Consider the following 20,508-nt stretch of genomic DNA (forward strand, 5'->3'; position numbering starts at 1 on the left):
CCTCTACGGGCTCGCAGAGGCCTGCTACGGGTTGGTACGGGCTCGTACGGGCTCGCACGGGCGCGCACGGGCTCGCACAAGCTCGCACGGGCCTCTACGGGCTCGCAGAGGCCTCCTACGGGCTCGTACGGGCTCGCACGGGCGCACGGGCTCGCACAAGCTCGCACGGGCCTCTACGGGCTCGCAGAGGCCTCCTATGGGCTCGTACGGGCTCGCATGGGCTCGCATGGGCTCGCACAAGCTCGCACGGGCCTCTACGGGCTCGCAGAGGCCTGCTACGGGCTCGTACGGGCTCGTAGGGGCTCGCACAAGCTTGCACAAGTTCGCACAAGCTCGCACGGGCCTCTACAGGCCTCTACAGGCTCGCAGAGGCCTCCTACGGGCTCGTACGGGTTCACACGGGCGCGCACAGGCTTGCATAAGCTCGCACGGGCCTCTACGGGCTCGCAGAGGCCTCCTACGGGCTCGTACGGGCTCGCACAAGCTCGCACGGGCCTCTACGGGCTCGCAGAGCCCTGCTACGGGCTCGTACGGGCTCGCACGGGCGCGCACGGTCTCGCACAAGCTCGCACGGGCCTCTACGGGCTCGCAGAGGCCTCCTACGGGCTCGTATGGGCTCGCACAGGCGCGCACGGGCTCGCACAAGCTCGCACGGGCCTCTACGGGCTCGCAGAGGCCTCCTACGGGCTCGTACGTGCTCGTACGGGCGCGCACGGTCTCGCACAAGCTCGCACGGGCCTCTACGGGCTCGCAGAGGCCTGCTACGGGCTCGTACGGGCTCGTACGGGCTCGCACGGGCACGCACGGGCTCTCACAAGCTCGCACGGGCCTCTACGGGCTCGCAGAGGCCTGCTACGGGCTGGTACGGGCTGGTACGGGCTCGCACGGGCGCGCACGGGCTCGCACAAGCTCGCACGGGCCTCTACGGGCTCGCAGAGGCCTCCTACGGGCTCGTACGGGCTCGCATGGGCTCGCACGGGCTCGCACAAGCTCGCACGGGCCTCTACGGGCTCGCAGAGGCCTCCTACGGGCTCGTACAGGCTCGCATGGGCTCGCACGGTCTCGCACAAGGTCGCACGGGCCTCTACGGGCTCGCAGAGGCCTCCTACGGGCTCGTACGGGCTCGTACGGGGGCGCACGGGCGCGCACAAGCTCGCACGGGCCTCTACGGGCTCGCAGAGGCCTGCTACGGGCTCGTACGGGCTCGTACGGGCTCGCACGGGCGCGCACGGGCTCGCACAAGCTCGCACGGGCCTCTACGGGCTCGCAGGGGCCTCCTACGGGCTCGTACGGGCTCGTACGGGCTCGCACGGGCACGCACGGTCTCGCACAAGCTCGCACGGGCCTCTACGGGCTCGCAGAGGCCTCCTACGGGCTCGTACGGGCTCGTACGGGCTCGCACGGGCGCGCACGGGCTCGCACAAGCTCGCACGGGCCTCTACGGGCTCGCAGAGGCCTCCTACGGGCTCGTACGGGCTCGCATGGGCTCGCACGGGCTCGCACAAGGTCGCACGGGCCTCTACGGGCTCGCAGAGGCCTCCTACGGGCTCGTACGGGCTCACACGGGCGCGCACGGGCTCGCACAAGCTCGCACGGGCCTCTACGGGCTCGCAGAGGCCTCCTACGGGCTCGTACGGGCACGCACGGGCTCGCACAAGCTCGCACGGGCCTCTACGGGCTCGCAGAGGCCTCCTACGGGCTCGTACGGGCTCGCATGGGCTCGCACGGGCTCGCACAAGCTCGCACGGGCCTCTACGGGCTCGCAGAGGCCTCCTACGGGCTCGTACGGGCTCACACGGGCGCGCATGGGCTCGCACAAGCTCGCACGGGCCTCTACGGGCTCGCAGAGCCCTCCTACGGGCTGGTACGGGCTCGTACGGGCTCGCACGGGCGCGCACGGGCTCGCACAAGCTCGCACAGGCCTCTACGGGCTCGCAGAGGCCTCCTACGGGCTCGTACGGGCTCGCACGGGCGCGCACGGGCTCGCACAAGCTCGCACGGGCCTCTACGGGCTCGCAGAGCCCTGCTACGGGCTCGTACGGGCTCGTACGGGCTCGCACGGGCGCGCACGGGCTCGCACAAGCTCGCACGGGCCTCTACGGGCTCGCAGAGCCCTGCTACGGGCTCGTACGGGCTCGTACGGGCTCGCACGGGCGCGCACGGTCTCGCACAAGCTCGCACGGGCCTCTACGGGCTCGCAGAGGCCTCCTACGGGCTCGTACGGGCTCGTACGGGCTCGCACGGGCGCGCACGGGCTCGCACAAGCTCGCACGGGCCTCTACGGGCTCGCAGAGGCCTCCTACGGGCTCGTACGGGCTCGCATGGGCTCGCACGGGCTCGCACAAGGTCGCACGGGCCTCTACGGGCTCGCAGAGGCCTCCTACGGGCTCGTACGGGCTCACACGGGCGCGCACGGGCTCGCACAAGCTCGCACGGGCCTCTACGGGCTCGCAGAGGCCTGCTACGGGCTCGTACGGGCACGCACGGGCTCTCACAAGCTCGCACGGGCCTCTACGGGCTCGCAGAGGCCTCCTACGGGCTCGTACGGGCTCGTACGGGCTCGCACGGGCGCGCACGGGCTCGCACAAGCTCGCACGGGCCTCTACGGGCTCGCAGAGGCCTCCTACGGGCTCGTACGGGCTCGCATGGGCTCGCACGGGCTCGCACAAGGTCGCACGGGCCTCTACGGGCTCGCAGGGGCCTCCTACGGGCTCGTACGTGCTCACACGCGCGCGCACGGGCTCGCACAAGCTCGCACGGGCCTCTACGGGCTCGCAGAGGCCTGCTACAGACTCGTACGGGCTCGTACGGGCTCGCACGGGCGCTCACGGGCTCGCACAAGCTCACACGGGCCTCTACGGGCTCGCAGAGGCCTCCTACGGGCTCGTACGGGCTCGTACGGGCTCGCACGGGCGCGCACGGGCTCGCACAAGCTCGCACGGGCCTCTACGGGCTCGCAGAGGCCTCCTACGGGCTCGTACGGGCTCGTACGGGCTCGCACGGGCGCGCACGGGCTCGCACAAGCTCGCACGGGCCTCTACGGGCTCGCAGAGGCCTGCTACAGGCTCGTACGGGCCCGTACGGGCTCGCACGAGTGCGCACGGGCTCGCACAAGATCGCACGGGCCTCTACGGGCTCGCAGAGGCCTCCTACGGGCTCGTACGTGCTCGTACAGGCTCGCACGGGCGCGCACGGGCTCGCACAAGATCGCACGGGCCTCTACGGGCTCGCAGAGGCCTCCTACGGGCTCGTACGGGCTCGTACAAGCTCGCACAGGCCTCTACGGGCTCGCACAAGCTCGCACGGGCCTCTACGGGCTCGCAGAGGCCTCCTACGGGCTCGTACGGGCTCGTATGGGCTCGCACGGGCACGCACGGGCTCGCACAAGCTCGCACGGGCCTCTACGGGCTCGCAGAGGCCTGCTACGGGCTCGTACGGGCTCGCACGGGCGCGCACGGGCTCGCACAAGCTCGCACGGGCCTCTACGGGCTCGCAGAGGCCTGCTACGGGTTGGTACGGGCTCGTACGGGCTCGCACGGGCGCGCACGGGCTCGCACAAGCTCGCACGGGCCTCTACGGGCTCGCAGAGGCCTCCTACGGGCTCGTACGGGCTCGCACGGGCGCACGGGCTCGCACAAGCTCGCACGGGCCTCTACGGGCTCGCAGAGGCCTCCTACGGGCTCGTACGGGCTCGCATGGGCTCGCATGGGCTCGCACAAGCTCGCACGGGCCTCTACGGGCTCGCAGAGGCCTCCTACGGGCTCGTACGGGCTCACACGGGCGCGCACGGGCTCGCACAAGCTCACACGGGCCTCTACGGGCTCACAGAGGCCTGCTACGGGCTGGTACGGGCTCGTACGGGCTCGCACGGGCGCGCACGGGCTCGCACAAGCTCGCACAGGCCTCTACGGGCTCGCAGAGGCCTCCTACGGGCTCGTACGGGCTCGCATGGGCTCGCACGGGCTCGCACAAGGTCGCACGGGCCTCTACGGGCTCGCAGAGGCCTCCTACGGGCTCGTACGGGCTCGCATGGGCTCGCACGGGCTCGCACAAGGTCGCACGGGCCTCTACGGGCTCGCAGAGGCCTCCTACGGGCTCGTACGGGCTCGCATGGGCTCGCACGGGCTCGCACAAGCTCGGACGGGCCTCTACGGGCTCGCAGAGGCCTCCTACGGGCTCATACGGGCTCGCACGGGCGCTCACGGGCTCGCACAAGGTCGCACGGGCCTCTACGGGCTCGCAGAGGCCTGCTACGGGCTCGTACGGGCTCGTACGGGCTCGCACGGGCGCGCACGGGCTCGCACAAGCTCGCACGGGCCTCTACGGGTTCGCAGAGGCCTCCTACGGGCTCGTACGGGCTCGTACGGGCTCGCACGGGCACGCACGGGCTCGCACAAGCTCGCACGGGCCTCTACGGGCTCGCAGAGCCCTGCTACGGGCTCGTACGGGCTCGCACAGGCGCGCACGGTCTCGCACAAGCTCGCAGGGGCCTCTACGGGCTCGCAGAGGCCTCCTACGGGCTCGTACGGGCTCGTACGGGCTCGCACGGGGGCGCACGGGCTCGCACAAGCTCGCACGGGCCTCTACGGGCTCGCAGAGGCCTCCTACCGGCTCGTACGGGCTCGTACGGGCTCGCACGGGCGCGCACGGGCTCGCACAACTCGCACGGGCCTCTACGGGCTCGCAGAGGCCTGCTACGGGCTAGTACGGGCTCGCACGGGCGCGCACGGTCTCGCACAAGCTCGCACGGGCCTCTACGGGCTCGCAGAGGCCTGCTACGGGCTCTTACGGGCTCGTACGGGCTCGCACGGGCACGCACGGGCTCGCACAACCTCGCACGGGCCTCTACGGGCTCGCAGAGGCCTGCTACGGGCTCGTACGGGCTCGTACGGGCTCGCACGGGCACGCACGGGCTCGCACAAGCTCGCACGGGCCTCTACGGGCTCGCAGAGGCTTCCTACGGGCTCGTACGGGCTCGTACGGGCTCGCACGGGCTCGCACAAGCTCGCACGGGCCTCTACGGGCTCGCAGAGCCCTCCTACGGGCTCGTACGGGCTCGCACGGGCGCGCACGGGCTCGCACAAGCTCGCACGGGCCTCTACGGGCTCGCAGAGGCCTCCTACGGGCTCGTACGGGCTCGTACGGGCACGCACGGGCTCGCACAAGCTCGCACGGGCCTCTACGGGCTCGCAGAGGCCTCCTACGGGCTCGTACGGGCTCACACGGGCGCGCACGGGCTCGCACAAGCTCGCACGGGCCTCTACGGGCTCGCAGAGGCCTCCTACGGGCTCGTACGGGCTCGTATGGGCTCGCACAGGCGCGCACGGGCTCGCAGAAGCTCGCACGGGCCTCTACGGGCTCGCAGACGCCTCCTACGGGCTAGTACGGGCTCGCACGGGCTCGCACAAGCACACACGGGCCTCTACGGGCTCGCGGAGGCCTCCTACGGGCTCGTACGGGCTCGCACGGGCTCGCACGGGCACGCACGGGCTCGCACAAGCTCGCACGGGCCTCTACGGGCTCGCAGAGGCCTCCTACGGGCTCGTACGGGCTCGTACGGGCTCGCACAGGCGCGCACGGGCTCGCACAAGCTCGCACCGGCCTCTACGGGCTCGCAGAGGCCTCCTACGGGCTCGTACGGGCTTGCACGGGCGCGCATGGGCTCGCACAAGCTCGCACGGGCCTCTACGGGCTCGCAGAGGCCTCCTACGGGCTCGTACGGGCTCGCATGGGCGCGCACGGGCTCGCACAAGGTCGCACGGGCCTCTACGGGCTCGCAGAGGCCTCCTACGGGCTCGTACGGGCTCACACGGGCGCGCACGGGCTCGCACAAGCTCGCACGGGCCTCTACGGGCTCGCAGAGGCCTGCTACAGGCTCGTACGGGCTCGTACGGGCTCGCACGGGCGCGCACGGGCTCGCACAAGCTCACACGGGCCTCTACGGGCTCGCAGAGGCCTCCTACGGGCTCGTACGGGTTCGTACGGGCTCGCACGGGCGCGCACGGGCTCGCACAAGCTCGCACGGGCCTCTACGGGCTCGCAGAGGCCTCCTACGGGCTCGTACGGGCTCGTACGAGCTCGCACGGGCGCGCACGGGCTCGCACAAGCTCGCACGGGCCTCTACAGGCTCGCAGAGGCCTCCTACGGGCTCGTACGGGCTCGTACGGGCGCGCATGGGCTCGCACAAGCTCGCACAGGCCTCTACGGCCTCGCAGAGGCCTCCTACGGGCTCGTACGGGCTCGTACGGGCTCGCACGGGCGCGCACGGGCTCGCACAAGCTCGCACGGGCCTCTACGGGCTCGCAGAGCCCTGCTACGGGCTCGTACGGGCTCGCACGGGCGCACACGGGCTCGCACAAGCTCGCACGGGCCTCTACGGGCTCGCAGAGGCCTCATACAGGCTCGTACGGGCTCGCACGGGCGCGCACGGGCTCGCACAAGCTCACACGGGCCTCTACGGGCTCGCAGAGGCCTCCTACGGGCTCGTACGGGCTCGCACGGGCGCGCACGGGCTCGCACAAGCTCGCACGGGCCTCTACGGGCTCGCAGAGGCCTCCTACGGGCTCGTACGGGCTCGCATGGGCGCGCACGGGCTCGCACAAGGTCGCACGGGCCTCTACGGGCTCGCAGAGGCCTCCTACGGGCTCGTACGGGCTCACACGTGCGCGCACGGGCTCGCACAAGCTCGCACGGGCCTCTACGGGCTCGCAGAGGCCTGCTACGGGCTGGTACGGGCTCGTACGGGCTCGCACGGGCGCGCACGGGCTCGCACAAGCTCACACGGGCCTCTACGGGCTCGCAGAGGCCTCCTACGGGCTCGTACGGGCTCGTACGGGGGCGCACGGGCTCGCACAAGCTCGCACGGGCCTCTACGGGCTCGCAGAGACCTCCTACGGGCTCGTACGGGCTCGCATGGGCTCGCACGGGCTCGCACAAGACCGCACGGGCCTCTACGGGCTCGCAGAGGCCTCCTACGGGCTCGTACGGGCTCACACGGGCACGCACGGGCTCGCACAAGCTCGCACGGGCCTCTACGGGCTCGCAGAGGCCTCCTACGGGCTCGTACGGGCTCGTACGGGCGCGCACGGGCTCGCACAAGCTCGCACGGGCCTCTACGGGCTCGCAGAGGCCTGCTACGGGCTCGTACGGGCTCGTACGGGCTCACACGGGCACGCACGGGCTCGCACAAGCTCGCACGGGCCTCTACGGGCTCGCAGAGGCCTGCTACGGGCTCGTACGGTCTCGTACGGGCTCACACGGGCACGCACGGGCTCGCACAAGCTCGCACCGGCCTCTACGGGCTCGCAGAGGCCTCCTACGGGCTCGTACGGGCTCGTACGGGCTCGCACGGGCGTGCACGGGCTCGCACAAGCTCACACGGGCCTCTACGGGCTCGCAGAGGCCTGCTACGGGCTCGTACGGGCTCGTACGGGCTCGCACGGGCACGCACGGGCTCGCACAAGCTCGCACGGGCCTCTACGGGCTCGCAGAGGCTTCCTACGGGCTCGTACGGGCTCGTACGGGCTCGCACGGGCGCGCACGGGCTCGCACAAGCTCGCACGGGCCTCTACGGGCTCGCAGAGCCCTGCTACGGGCTCGTACGGGCTCGCACAGGCACGCACGGGCTCGCACAAGCTCGCACGGGCCTCTACGGGCTCGCAGAGGCCTCCTACGGGCTCGTACGGGCTCGTACGGGCTCGCACGGGCGCGCACGGGCTCTCACAAGCTCGCACGGGCCTCTACGGGCTCGCAGAGCCCTGCTACGGGCTCGTACGGGCTCGCACGGGCGCGCACGGGCTCGCACAAGCTCGCACGGGCCTCTACGGGCTCGCAGAGGCCTCCTACGGGCTCGTACGGGCTCGCATGGGCGCGCACGGGCTCGCACAAGGTCGCACGGGCCTCTACGGGCTCGCAGAGGCCTCCTACGGGCTCGTACGGGCTCACACGGGCGCGCACGGGCTCGCACAAGCTCGCACGGGCCTCTACGGGCTCGTACGGGCTCGTACGGGCTCGCACGCGTGCGCACAAGCTCGCACAAGCTCGCACGGGCCTCTACGGGCACGCAGAGGCCTCCTACGGGCTCGTACGGGCGCGCACGGGCACGCACAGGCTCGCACAAGCTCGCACGGGCCTCTACGGTCTCACAGAGGCCTCCTACGGGCTCGTACGGGCTCGCACGGGCTCGCACGGGTTTGCACAAGCTCGCACAAGCTCGCACGGCCTCTACGGGCTCGCAGAGGCCTCCTACGGGCTCGTACGGGCTCGCACGGGCGCGCACGGGCTCGCAAAAGGTACCACGGGCCTCTACGGGCCTCTACGGGCTCGCAGAGGCCTCCTACGGGCTCGTACAGGCTCGCACGGGCGCTCACGGGCTCGCACAAGGTACCACGGGCCTCTACGGTCTCGCAGAGGCCTCCTACGGGCTCGTACGGGCTCGTACGGGCTCGCACGGGCGCGCACGGGCGCGCACAGACTTGCACAAGCTTGCACGGGCCTCTACGGTCTCGCAGAGGCCTCCTACGGGCTCGTACGGGCTCGCACGGGCTCGCACGGGCTCGCACAAGCTCGCACGGGCCTCTACGGGCTCGCAGAGGCCTCCTACGGGCTCGTACGGGCTCGTACGGGCTCGCACGGGCTCACACGGGCTCGCACAAGCTCGCACAAGCTCGCACGGGCCTCTACAGGATCGCAGAGGCCTCCTACGGGCTTGTACGGGCTCACACGGGCTCGCACAAGCTCGCACAAGCTCGCACGGGCCTCTACAGGCTCGCAGAGGCCTCCTACGGGCTCGTACGGGCTCGCACGGGCGCGCACGGGCTCGCACAAGCTCGCACGGGCCTCTACGGGCCTCTACGGGCTCACAGAGGCCTCCTACGGGCTCGCACGGGCTCGCACGGGCACGCACGGGCTCGCACAAGGTACCACGGGCCTCTACGGGCTCGCAGAGGCCTCCTACGGGCTCGTACGGGCTCGCACGAGCTAGCACGGGCTCGCACGGGCTCGCACAAGCTCGCACGGGCCTCTACGGGATCGCAGAGGCCTCCTACGGGCTCGTACGGGCTCGCACGGGCGTGCACGGGTTCGCACAAGGTACCACGGGCCTCTACGGGCTCGCAGAGGCCTCCTACGGGCTCGTACGGGCTCGCACGGGCACGCACGGGCTCGCACAAGCTCGCACGGGCCTCTGCGGGCCTCTACGGGCTCGCAGAGGCCTCCTACGGGCTCGTACGGGCTCGCACGGGCGCGCACGGGCTCGCACAAGCTCGCACAAGCTCGCATTTGCCTCTACGGGCTCACAGATGCCTCCTACGGGCTCGTACGGGCTCGCACAGGCGCGCACGGGCTCGCACAAGGTACCACGGGCCTCTACGGGCTCGCAGAGGCCTCCTACGGGCTCGTACGGGCTCGCACGGGCGCGCACGGGCTCGCACAAGGTAGCACGGGCCTCTACGGGCCTCTACGGGCTCGCAGAGGCCTCCTACGGGCTCGTACAGGCTCGCACGGGTGCGCACGGGCTCGCACAAGCTCGCACGGGCCTCTACGGGCTCGCAGAGGCCTCCTACGGGCTCGTACGGGCTCGTACGGGCTCGCACGGGCGCGCACGGGCTCGCACAAGCTTGCACGGGCCTCTACGGTCTCACAGAGGCCTCCTGCGGGCTCGTACGGGCTCGCACGGGCGCGCACAGACTTGCACAAGCTTGCACGGGCCTCTACGGGCTCGCAGAGGCCTCCTACGGGCCCGTAAGGGCGCGCACACGCGCGCGCACAAGCTCGCACAAGGTACCACGGGCCTCTACGGGCACGCAGAGGCCTCCTACAGGCTCGTACGGGCTCGCACGGGCACGCACAGGCTCGCACAAGCTCCAACGGGCCTCTACGGTCTCACAGAGGCCTCCTACAGGCTCGTACGGGCTCGCACGGGCTCGCACGGGCTCGCACAAGCTCGCACAAGCTCGCACGGGCCTTTACGAGCTCGCAGAGGCCTCCTACGGGCTCGTACGAGCTCGCAAGGGCGCGCACGGGCTCGCACAAGGTACCACGGGCCTCTACGGGCCTCTACGGGCTCGCAGAGGCCTCCTACGGGCTCGTACGGGCTCGCACGGGCGCGCACGGGCTCGCACAAGCTCGCACGGGCCTCTACGGGCTTGCAGAGGCCTCCTACGGGCTCGTACGGGCTCGCACGGGCGCGCACGGGCGCGCACAGACTTGCACAAGCTCGCACGGGCCTCTACGGTCTCACAGAGGCCTCCTACAGGCTCGTACGGGCTCGCACGGGCTTGCACAAGCTCGCAGAAGCTCGCACAAGCTCGCACGGGCCTCTACGGTCTCACAGAGGCCTCCTACAGGCTCGTACGGGCTCGCACGGGCTCGCAAGGCCTCGCACAAGCTCGCACAAGCTCGCACAGGCCTCTACGGGCTCACAGAGGCCTCCTACGGGCTTGTACGGGCACGCACGGGCTCGCACAAGCTCGCACGGGCCTCTACGGGCACGCAGAGGCCTCCTACGGGCTCGTACGGGCTCGCACGGGCTCGCACGGGCTCGCACAAGCTCGCACAAGCTCGCACAGGCCTCTACGGGATCGCAGAGGCCTCCTACGGGCTCGTACGGGCTCGCACGGGCGCGCACGGGCGCGCAGAGACTTGCACAAGCTTGCACGGGCCTCTATGGGCTCGCAGAGGCCTCCTACGGGCTTGTACGGGCTCACACGGGCTCGCACAAGCTCGCACAAGCTCGCACGGGCCTCTAGGGGCTCGCAGAGGCCTCCTACGGGCTCATACGGGCGCGCACGGGCGCGCACGGGCTCGCACAAGCTCGCACAAGCTCGCACGGGCCTCTACGGTCTCGCAGAGGCCTCCTACGGGCTCGTACGGGCTCGAACGGGCTCGCACGGGCGCGCACGGGCGCGCACAGACTTGCACAAGCTTGCACGGGCCTCTACGGTCTCGCAGAGGCCTCCTACGGGCTCGTACGGGCTCGCACGGGCTCGCACGGGCTCGCACAAGCTCGCACAAGCTCGCACAGGCCTCTACGGGCTCGCAGAGGCCTCCTACGGGCTTGTACGGGCTCGCACGGGGTTGCACAAGCTCGCACAAGCTCGCACGGGCCTCTACGGGCTCGCAGAGGCCTCCTACAGGCTCGTACGGGCTCGCACGGGCGCGCACGGGCTCGCACAAGCTCGCACGGGCCTCTACGGGCCTCTACGGGCTCGCAGAGGCCTCCTACGGGCTCGTACGGGCTCGCACGGGCGTGCACGGGCTCGCACAAGGTACCACAGGCCTCTACGGGCTCGCAGAGGCCTCCTACAGGCTCGTACGGGCTCGCACGGGCGCGCACGGGCTCGCACAAGCTCGCATGGGCCTCTACGGGCCTCTACGGGCTCGCAGAGGCCTCCTACGGGCTCGTACAGGCTCGCACAGGCGCGCACGGGCTCGCACAAGCTCGCACGGGCCTCTACGGTCTCGCAGAGGCCTCCTACGGGCTCGTACGGGCTCGCACGGGCTCGCACGGGCTCGCACAGACTTGCACAAGCTTGCACGGGCCTCTACGGGCTCGCAGAGGCCTCCTACGGGCCCGTACGGGCTCGCACGGGCTCGCACGGGCTCGCATAAGCTCGCACAAGCTCGCATTTGCCTCTACGGGCTCACAGAGGCCTCCTACGGGCTCGTACGGGCTCGCACGGGCGCGCACTGGCTCGCACAAGGTACCATGGGCCTCTACGGGCTCGCAGAGGCCTCCTACGGGCTCGTACGGGCTCGCACGGGCGCGCACGGGCTCGCAAAAGATCGCACAAGCTCGCACGGGCCTCTACGGTCTCACAGAGGCCTCCTACGGGCTCGTACGGGCGCGCACGGGCTCGCACAAGCTCGCACAAGCTCGCACGGGCCTCTACGGGCTCGCAGAGGCCTCCTACGGGCTCATGAGGGCTCGCACGGGCACGCACGGGCTCGCACAAGCTCGCACGGGCCTCTACGGGCTCGCAGAGGCCTCCTACGGGCTCGTACGGGCTCGCACGGGCGCGCACGGGCTCGCACAAGGTACCACGGGCCTCTACGGGCTCGCAGAGGCCTGCTACGGGCTCATACGGGCTCGTACGGTCTCGCACGGGCGCGCACGGGCTCGCACAAGCTCGCACGGGCATCTACGGGCTCGCAGAGGCCTCCTACGGGCTCGTACGGGCTCGCACGGGCGCGCACGTGCGCGCAGAGACTTGCACAAGCTTGCACGGGCCTCTATGGGCTCGCAGAGGCCTCCTACGGGCTCGTACAGGCTCGCACGGGCGCGCACGGGCTCGCACAAGCTCTCACGGGCCTCTACAGGCCTCTACGGGCTCGCAGAGGCCTCCTACGGGCTCGTACGGGCTAGCACGGGCTCGCACGGGCTCGCACAAGCTCGCACAAGCTCGCACAGGCCTCTACGGGATCGCAGAGGCCTCCTACGGGCTTGTACGGGCTCACACGGGCTCGCACAAGCTCGCACAAGCTCGCACGGGCCTCTACGGTCTCGCAGAGGCCTCCTACGGGCTCGTACGGGCTCGCACGGGCTCGCACGGGCTCGCACAAGCTCGCACGGGCCTCTACGGGCTCGCAGAGGCCTCCTACGGGCTCGTACGGGCTCGTACGGGCTCGCACGGGCTCACACGGGCTCGCACAAGCTCGCACAAGCTCGCACGGGCCTCTACGGGATCGCAGAGGCCTCCTACGGGCTTGTACGGGCTCACACGGGCTCGCACAAGCTCGCACAAGCTCGCACGGGCCTCTACGGGCTCGCAGAGGCCTCCTACGGGCTCGTACGGGCTCGCACGGGCGCGCACGGGCTCGCACAAGCTCGCACGGGCCTCTACGGGCCTCTACGGGCTCACAGAGGCCTCCTACGGGCTCGCACGGGCTCGCACGGGCACGCACGGGCTCGCACAAGGTACCACGGGCCTCTACGGGCTCGCAGAGGCCTCCTACGGGCTCGTACGGGCTCGCACGAGCTAGCACGGGCTCGCACGGGCTCGCACAAGCTCGCACGGGCCTCTACGGGCTCACAGAGGCCTCCTACGGGCTCGTACGGGCTCGCACGGGCGTGCACGGGTTCGCACAAGGTACCACGGGCCTCTACGGGCTCGCAGAGGCCTCCTACGGGCTCGTACGGGCTCGCACGGGCACGCACGGGCTCGCACAAGCTCGCACGGGCCTCTGCGGGCCTCTACGGGCTCGCAGAGGCCTCCTACGGGCTCGTACGGGCTCACACGGGCGCGCACGGGCTCGCACAAGCTCGCACAAGCTCGCATTTGCCTCTACGGGCTCACAGATGCCTCCTACGGGCTCGTACGGGCTCGCACGGGCGCGCACTGGCTCGCACAAGGTACCACGGGCCTCTACGGGCTCGCAGAGGCCTCCTACGGGCTCGTACGGGCTCGCACGGGCGCGCACGGGCTCGCACAAGGTAGCACGGGCCTCTACGGGCTCGCAGAGGCCTCCTACGGGCTCGTACGGGCTCGCACGGGCGCGCACGGGCTCGCTCAAGGTACCACGGGCCTCTACGGGCCTCTACGGGCTCGCAGAGGCCTCCTACGGGCTCGTACAGGCTCGCACGGGCGCGCACGGGCGCGCACAGACTTGCACAAGCTTGCACGGGCCTCTACGGGCTCGCAGAGGCCTCCTACGGGCCCGAATGGGCTCGCACGCGTGCGCACAAGCTCGCACAAGCTCGCACGGGCCTCTACGGGCACGCAGAGGCCTCCTACGGGCTCGTACGGGCGCGCACGGGCACGCACAGGCTCGCACAAGCTCGCACGGGCCTCTACGGTCTCACAGAGGCCTTCTACGGGCTCGTACGGGCTCGCACGGGCTCGCACGGGTTTGCACAAGCTCGCACAAGCTCGCACGGCCTCTACGGGCTCGCAGAGGCCTCCTACGGGCTCGTACGGGCTCGCACGGGCGCGCACTGGCTCGCAAAAGGTACCACGGGCCTCTACGGGCCTCTACGGGCTCGCAGAGGCCTCCTACGGGCTCGTACAGGCTCGCACGGGCGCGCACGGGCTCGCACAAGGTACCACGGGCCTCTACGGTCTCGCAGAGGCCTCCTACGGGCTCGTACGGGCTCGTACGGGCTCGCACGGGCGCGCACGGGCGCGCACAGACTTGCACAAGCTTGCACGGGCCTCTACGGGCTCGCAGAGGCCTCCTACGGGCTCGTACGGGCTCGCACGGGCTCGCACGGGCTCTCACAAGCTCGCACGGGCCTCTACGGGCTCGCAGAGGCCTCCTACGAGCTCGTACGGGCTCGTACGGGCTCGCACAGGCTCACACGGGCTCGCACAAGCTCGCACAAGCTCGCACGGGCCTCTACGGGATCGCAGAGGCCTCCTACGGGCTTGTACGGGCTCACACGGGCTCGCACAAGCTCGCACAAGCTCGCACGGGCCTCTACGGGCTCGCAGAGGCCTCCTACGGGCTCGTACGGGCTCGCACGGGCGCGCACGGGCTCGCACAAGCTCGCACGGGCCTCTACGGGCCTCTACGGGCTCACAGAGGCCTCCTACGGGCTCGCACGGGCTCGCACGGGCACGCACGGGCTCGCACAAGGTACCACGGGCCTCTACGGGCTCGCAGAGGCCTCCTACGGGCTCGTACGGGCTCGCACGAGCTAGCACGGGCTCGCACGGGCTCGCACAAGCTCGCACGGGCCTCTACGGGCTCACAGAGGCCTCCTACGGGCTCGTACGGGCTCGCACGGGCGTGCACGGGTTCGCACAAGGTACCACGGGCCTCTACGGGCTCGCAGAGGCCTCCTACGGGCTCGTACGGGCTCGCACGGGCACGCACGGGCTCGCACAAGCTCGCACGGGCCTCTGCGGGCCTCTACGGGCTCGCAGAGGCCTCCTACGGGCTCGTACGGGCTCGCACGGGCGCGCACAGGCTCGCACAAGCTCGCACAAGCTCGCATTTGCCTCTACGGGCTCACAGATGCCTCCTACGGGCTCGTACGGGCTCGTACAGGCTCGCACGGGCGCGCACAGGCTCGCACGGGCCTCTACGGGCTTGCAGAGGCCTCCTACGGGCTCGTACGGGCTCGCACGTGCGCGCACAAGCTCGCACAAGCTCGCACGGGCCTCTACGGGCTCGCAGAGGCCTGCTACGGGCTCGTACGGGTGCGCACGGGCGCGCACAGACTTGCACTAGCTTGCACGGGCCTCTACGGTCTCGCAGAGGCCTCCTACGGGCTCGTACAGGCTCGCACGGGCTCACAGGGGCTCGCACAAGCTCGCACAAGCTCGCATGGGCCTCTACGAGCTCGCAGAGGCCTCCTACGGGCTCGTACGAGCTCGCACGGGCGCGCACGGGCTCGCACAAGGTACCACGGGCCTCTACGGGCCTCTACGGGCTCGCAGAGGCCTCCTACGGGCTCGTACGGGCTCGCACGGGCGCGCACGGGCTCGCACAAGCTCGCACGAGCCTCTACGGGCTTGCAGAGGCCTCCTACGGGCTCGTACGGGCTCGCACGGGCGCGCACGGGCGCGCACAGACTTGCACAAGCTCGCACGGGCCTCTATGGGCTCGCAGAGGCCTCCTACGGGCTCGTACGGGCTCGCACGGGCGCGCACGGGCTCGCACAAGCTCGCACGGGCCTCTATGGGCTCGCAGAGGCCTCCTACGGGCTCGTACGGGCTCGCACGGCCTCGCACGGCCTCGCACAAGCTCGCACAAGCTCGCAAAGGCCTCTACGGGCTCACAGAGGCCTCCTACGGGCTTGTACAGGCGCGCACGGGCTCGCACAAGCTCGCACGGGCCTCTACGGGCACGTAGAGGCCTCCTACGGGCTCGTACGGGCTCGCACGGGCTCGCACGGGCTCGCACTGGCTCGCACAAGCTCGCACAGGCCTCTACGGGCTCACAGAGGCCTCCTACGGGCTCGCACGGGCTCGCACGGGCACGCACGGGCTCGCACAAGGTACCACGGGCCTCTACGGGCTCGCAGAGGCCTCCTACGGGCTCGTACGGGCTCGCACGGGCGCGCACGGGCTCGCACTAGGTACCACGGGCCTCTACGGGCTCGCAGATGCCACCTACGGGCTCGTACGGGCTCGCACGGGCTCGCAAAAGATCGCACAAGCTCGCACGGGCCTCTACGGGCTCACAGAGGCCTCCTACGGGCTCGTACGGGCTCGTACGGGCTCGCACGGGCGTGCACGGGCTCGCACAAGGTACCACAGGCCTCTACGGGCTCGCAGAGGCCTCCTACAGGCTCGTACGGGCTCGCACGGGCGCGCACGGGCTCGCACAAGCTCGCATGGGCCTCTACGGGCCTCTACGGGCTCGCAGAGGCCTCCTACGGGCTCGTACAGGCTCGCACAGGCACGCACGGGCTCGCACAAGCTCGCACGGGCCTCTACGGTCTCGCAGAGGCCTCCTACGGGCTCGTACGGGCTCGCACGGGCTCGCACAGACTTGCACAAGCTTGCACGGGCCTCTACGGGCTCGCAGAGGCCTCCTACGGGCCCGTACGGGCTCGCACGGGCTCGCACGGGCTCGCACAAGCTCGCACAAGCTCGCATTTGCCTCTACGGGCTCACAGAGGCCTCCTACGGGCTCGTACGGGCTCGCACGGGCGCGCACTGGCTCGCACAAGGTACCATGGGCCTCTACGGGCTCGCAGAGGCCTCCTACGGGCTCGTACGGGCTCGCACGGGCGCGCACGGGCTCGCAAAAGATCGCACAAGCTCGCACGGGCCTCTACGGGCTCACAGAGGCCTCCTACGGGCTCGTACGGGCTCGCACAGGCGCGCACGGGCTCGCACAAGCTCGCACGGGCCTCTACGGGCTCGCAGAGGCCTCCTACGGGCTCGTGAGGGCTCGCACGGGCACGCACGGGCTCGCACAAGCTCGCACGGGCCTCTACGGGCTCGCAGAGGCCTCCTACGGGCTCGTACGGGCTCGCACGGGCGCGCACGGGCTCGCACAAGGTACCACGGGCCTCTACGGGCTCGCAGAGGCCTGCTACGGGCTCATACGGGCTCGTACGGTCTCGCACGGGCGCGCACGGGCTCGCACAAGCTCGCACGGGCATCTACGGGCTCGCAGAGGCCTCCTACGGGCTCGTACGGGCTCGCACGGGCGCGCACGTGCGCGCAGAGACTTGCACAAGCTTGCACGGGCCTCTATGGGCTCGCAGAGGCCTCCTACGGGCTCGTACAGGCTCGCACGGGCGCGCACGGGCTCGCACAAGCTCTCACGGGCCTCTACGGGCCTCTACGGGCTCGCAGAGGCCTCCTACGGGCTCGTACGGGCTAGCACGGGCTCGCACGGGCTCGCACAAGCTCGCACAAGCTCGCACAGGCCTCTACGGGATCGCAGAGGCCTCCTACGGGCTTGTACGGGCTCACACGGGCTCGCACAAGCTCGCACAAGCTCGCACGGGCCTCTACGGTCTCGCAGAGGCCTCCTACGGGCTCGTACGGGCTCGCACGGGCTCGCACGGGATCGCACAAGCTCGCACGGGCCTCTACGGGCTCGCAGAGGCCTCCTACGGGCTCGTACGGGCTCGTACGGGCTCGCACGGGCTCACACGGGCTCGCACAAGCTCGCACAAGCTTGCACGGGCCTCTACGGGATCGCAGAGGCCTCCTACGGGCTTGTACGGGCTCACACGGGCTCGCACAAGCTCGCACAAGCTCGCACGGGCCTCTACGGGCTCGCAGAGGCCTCCTACGGGCTCGTACGGGCTCGCACGGGCGCACACGGGCTCGCACAAGCTCGCACGGGCCTCTACGGGCCTCTACGGGCTCACAGAGGCCTCCTACGGGCTCGCACGGGCTCGCACGGGCACGCACGGGCTCGCACAAGGTACCACGGGCCTCTACGGGCCCGCAGAGGCCTCCTACGGGCTCGTACGGGCTCGCACGAGCTAGCACGGGCTCGCACGGGCTCGCACAAGCTCGCACGGGCCTCTACGGGCTCACAGAGGCCTCCTACGGGCTCGTACGGGCTCGCACGAGCGCGCACTGGCTCGCACAAGGTACCACGGGCCTCTACGGGCTCGCAGAGGCCTCCTACGGGCTCGTACGGGCTCGCACGGGCACGCACGGGCTCGCACAAGGTCGCACGGGCTCGCACGGGCCTCTACGGGCTCGCAGAGGCCTGCTACGGGTTCGTACGGGCTCGTACGGGCTCGCACGGGCGCGCACGGGCTCGCACAAGCTCGCACGGGCCTCTACGGGCTCACAGAGGCCTCCTACGGGCTCGTACAGGCTCGCACGGGTGCGCACGGGCTCGCACAAGCTCGCACGGGCCTCTACGGGCTCGCGGAGGCCTCCTACGGGCTCGTACGGGCTCGCACGGGCGCGCACGGGCTCGCACTAGGTACCACGGGCCTCTACGGGCTCGCAGATGCCACCTACGGGCTCGTACGGGCTCGCACGGGCTCGCAAAAGATCGCACAAGCTCGCACGGGCCTCTACGGGCTCACAGAGGCCTCCTACGGGCTCGTACGGGCTCGCACGGGTGCGCACGGGCTCGCACAAGCTCGCACAGGCCTCTACGGGCTTGCAGAGGCCTGCTACGGGCTCGTACGGGCTCGTACGGGATCGCACGGGCGCGCACGGGCTCGCACAAGCTCGCACGGGCCTCTACGGGCTCGCAGAGGCCTCCTACGGGCTCGTACGGGCTCGCACGGGCGCGCACGGGCGCGCAGAGACTTGCACAAGCTTGCACGGGCCTCTATGGGCTCGCAGAGGCCTCCTACGGGCTCGTACGGGCTCGCACGGGCGCGCACGGGCTCGCACAAGCTCTCACGGGCCTCTACGGGCCTCTACGGGCTCGCAGAGGCCTCCTACGGGCTCGTACGGGCTCGCACAAGCTCGCACAAGCTCGCACAGGCCTCTACGGGATTGCAGAGGCCTCCTACGGGCTTGTACGGGCTCACACGGGCTCGCACAAGCTCGCACAAGCTCGCACGGGCCTCTACGGGCTCGCAGAGGCCTCCTACGGGCTCGTACGGGCGCGCACGGGCGCGCACGGGCTCGCACAAGCTCGCACAAGCTCGCACGGGCCTCTACGGTCTCGCAGAGGCCTCCTACGGGCTCGTACGGGCTCGAACGGGCTCGCACGGGCGCGCACGGGCGCGCACAGACTTGCACAAGCTTGCACGGGCCTCTACGGTCTCGCAGAGGCCTCCTACGGGCTCGTACGGGCTCGCACGGGCTCGCACGGGCTCGCACAAGCTCGCACAAGCTCGCACAGGCCTCTACGGGCTCGCAGAGGCCTCCTACGGGCTTGTACGGGCTCGCACGGGGTTGCACAAGCTCGCACAAGCTCGCACGGGCCTCTACGGGCTCGCAGAGGCCTCCTACAGGCTCGTACGGGCTCGCACGGGCGCGCACGGGCTCGCACAAGCTCGCACGGGCCTCTACGGGCCTCTACGGGCACGCAGAGGCCTCCTACGGGCTCGTACGGGCGCGCACGGGAGCGGACGGGCTCGCACAAGCTCGCACGGGCCTCTACGGGCTCGCAGAGGCCTCCTACGGGCTCGTACGGGCTCGTACGGGTTCGCACGGGCGCGCACGGGCGCGCACAAGCTCGCACGGGCCTCTACGGGCTCGCAGAGGCCTCCTACGGGCTCGTACGGGCTCGCACGGGCGTGCACGGGCTCGCACAAGGTACCACAGGCCTCTAAGGGCTCGCAGAGGCCTCCTACAGGCTCGTACGGGCTCGCACGGGCGCGCACGGGCTCGCACAAGCTCGCATGGGCCTCTACGGGCCTCTACGGGCTCGCAGAGGCCTCCTACGGGCTCGTACAGGCTCGCACAGGCGCGCACGGGCTCGCACAAGCTCGCACGGGCCTCTACGGTCTCGCAGAGGCCTCCTACGGGCTCGTACGGGCTCGCACGGGCTCGCACAGGCTCGCACAGACTTGCACAAGCTTGCACGGGCCTCTACGGGCTCGCAGAGGCCTCCTACGGGCCCGTACGGGCTCGCACGGGCTCGCACGGGCTCGCACAAGCTCGCACAAGCTCGCATTTGCCTCTACGGGCTCACAGAGGCCTCCTACGGGCTCGTACGGGCTCGCACGAGCGCGCACTGGCTCGCACAAGGTACCATGGGCCTCTACGGGCTCGCAGAGGCCTCCTACGGGCTCGTACAGGCTCGCACGGGCGCGCACGGGCTCGCAAAAGATCGCACAAGCTCGCACGGGCCTCTACGGGCTCACAGAGGCCTCCTACGGGCTCGTACGGGCTCGCACAGGCGCGCACGGGCTCGCACAAGCTCGCACGGGCCTCTACGGGCTCGCAGAGGCCTCCTACGGGCTCGTGAGGGCTCGCACGGGCACGCACGGGCTCGCACAAGCTCGCACGGGCCTCTACGGGCTCGCAGAGGCCTCCTACGGGCTCGTACGGGCTCGCACGGGCGCGCACGGGCTCGCACAAGGTACCACGGGCCTCTACGGGCTCGCAGAGGCCTGCTACGGGCTCATACGGGCTCGTACGGTCTCGCACGGGCGCGCACGGGCTCACACAAGCTCGC

Source organism: Apteryx mantelli, chromosome 31 (assembly GCF_036417845.1).
Source record: "Apteryx mantelli isolate bAptMan1 chromosome 31, bAptMan1.hap1, whole genome shotgun sequence".
Classification (NCBI taxonomy): Eukaryota; Metazoa; Chordata; class Aves; order Apterygiformes; family Apterygidae; genus Apteryx; species Apteryx mantelli.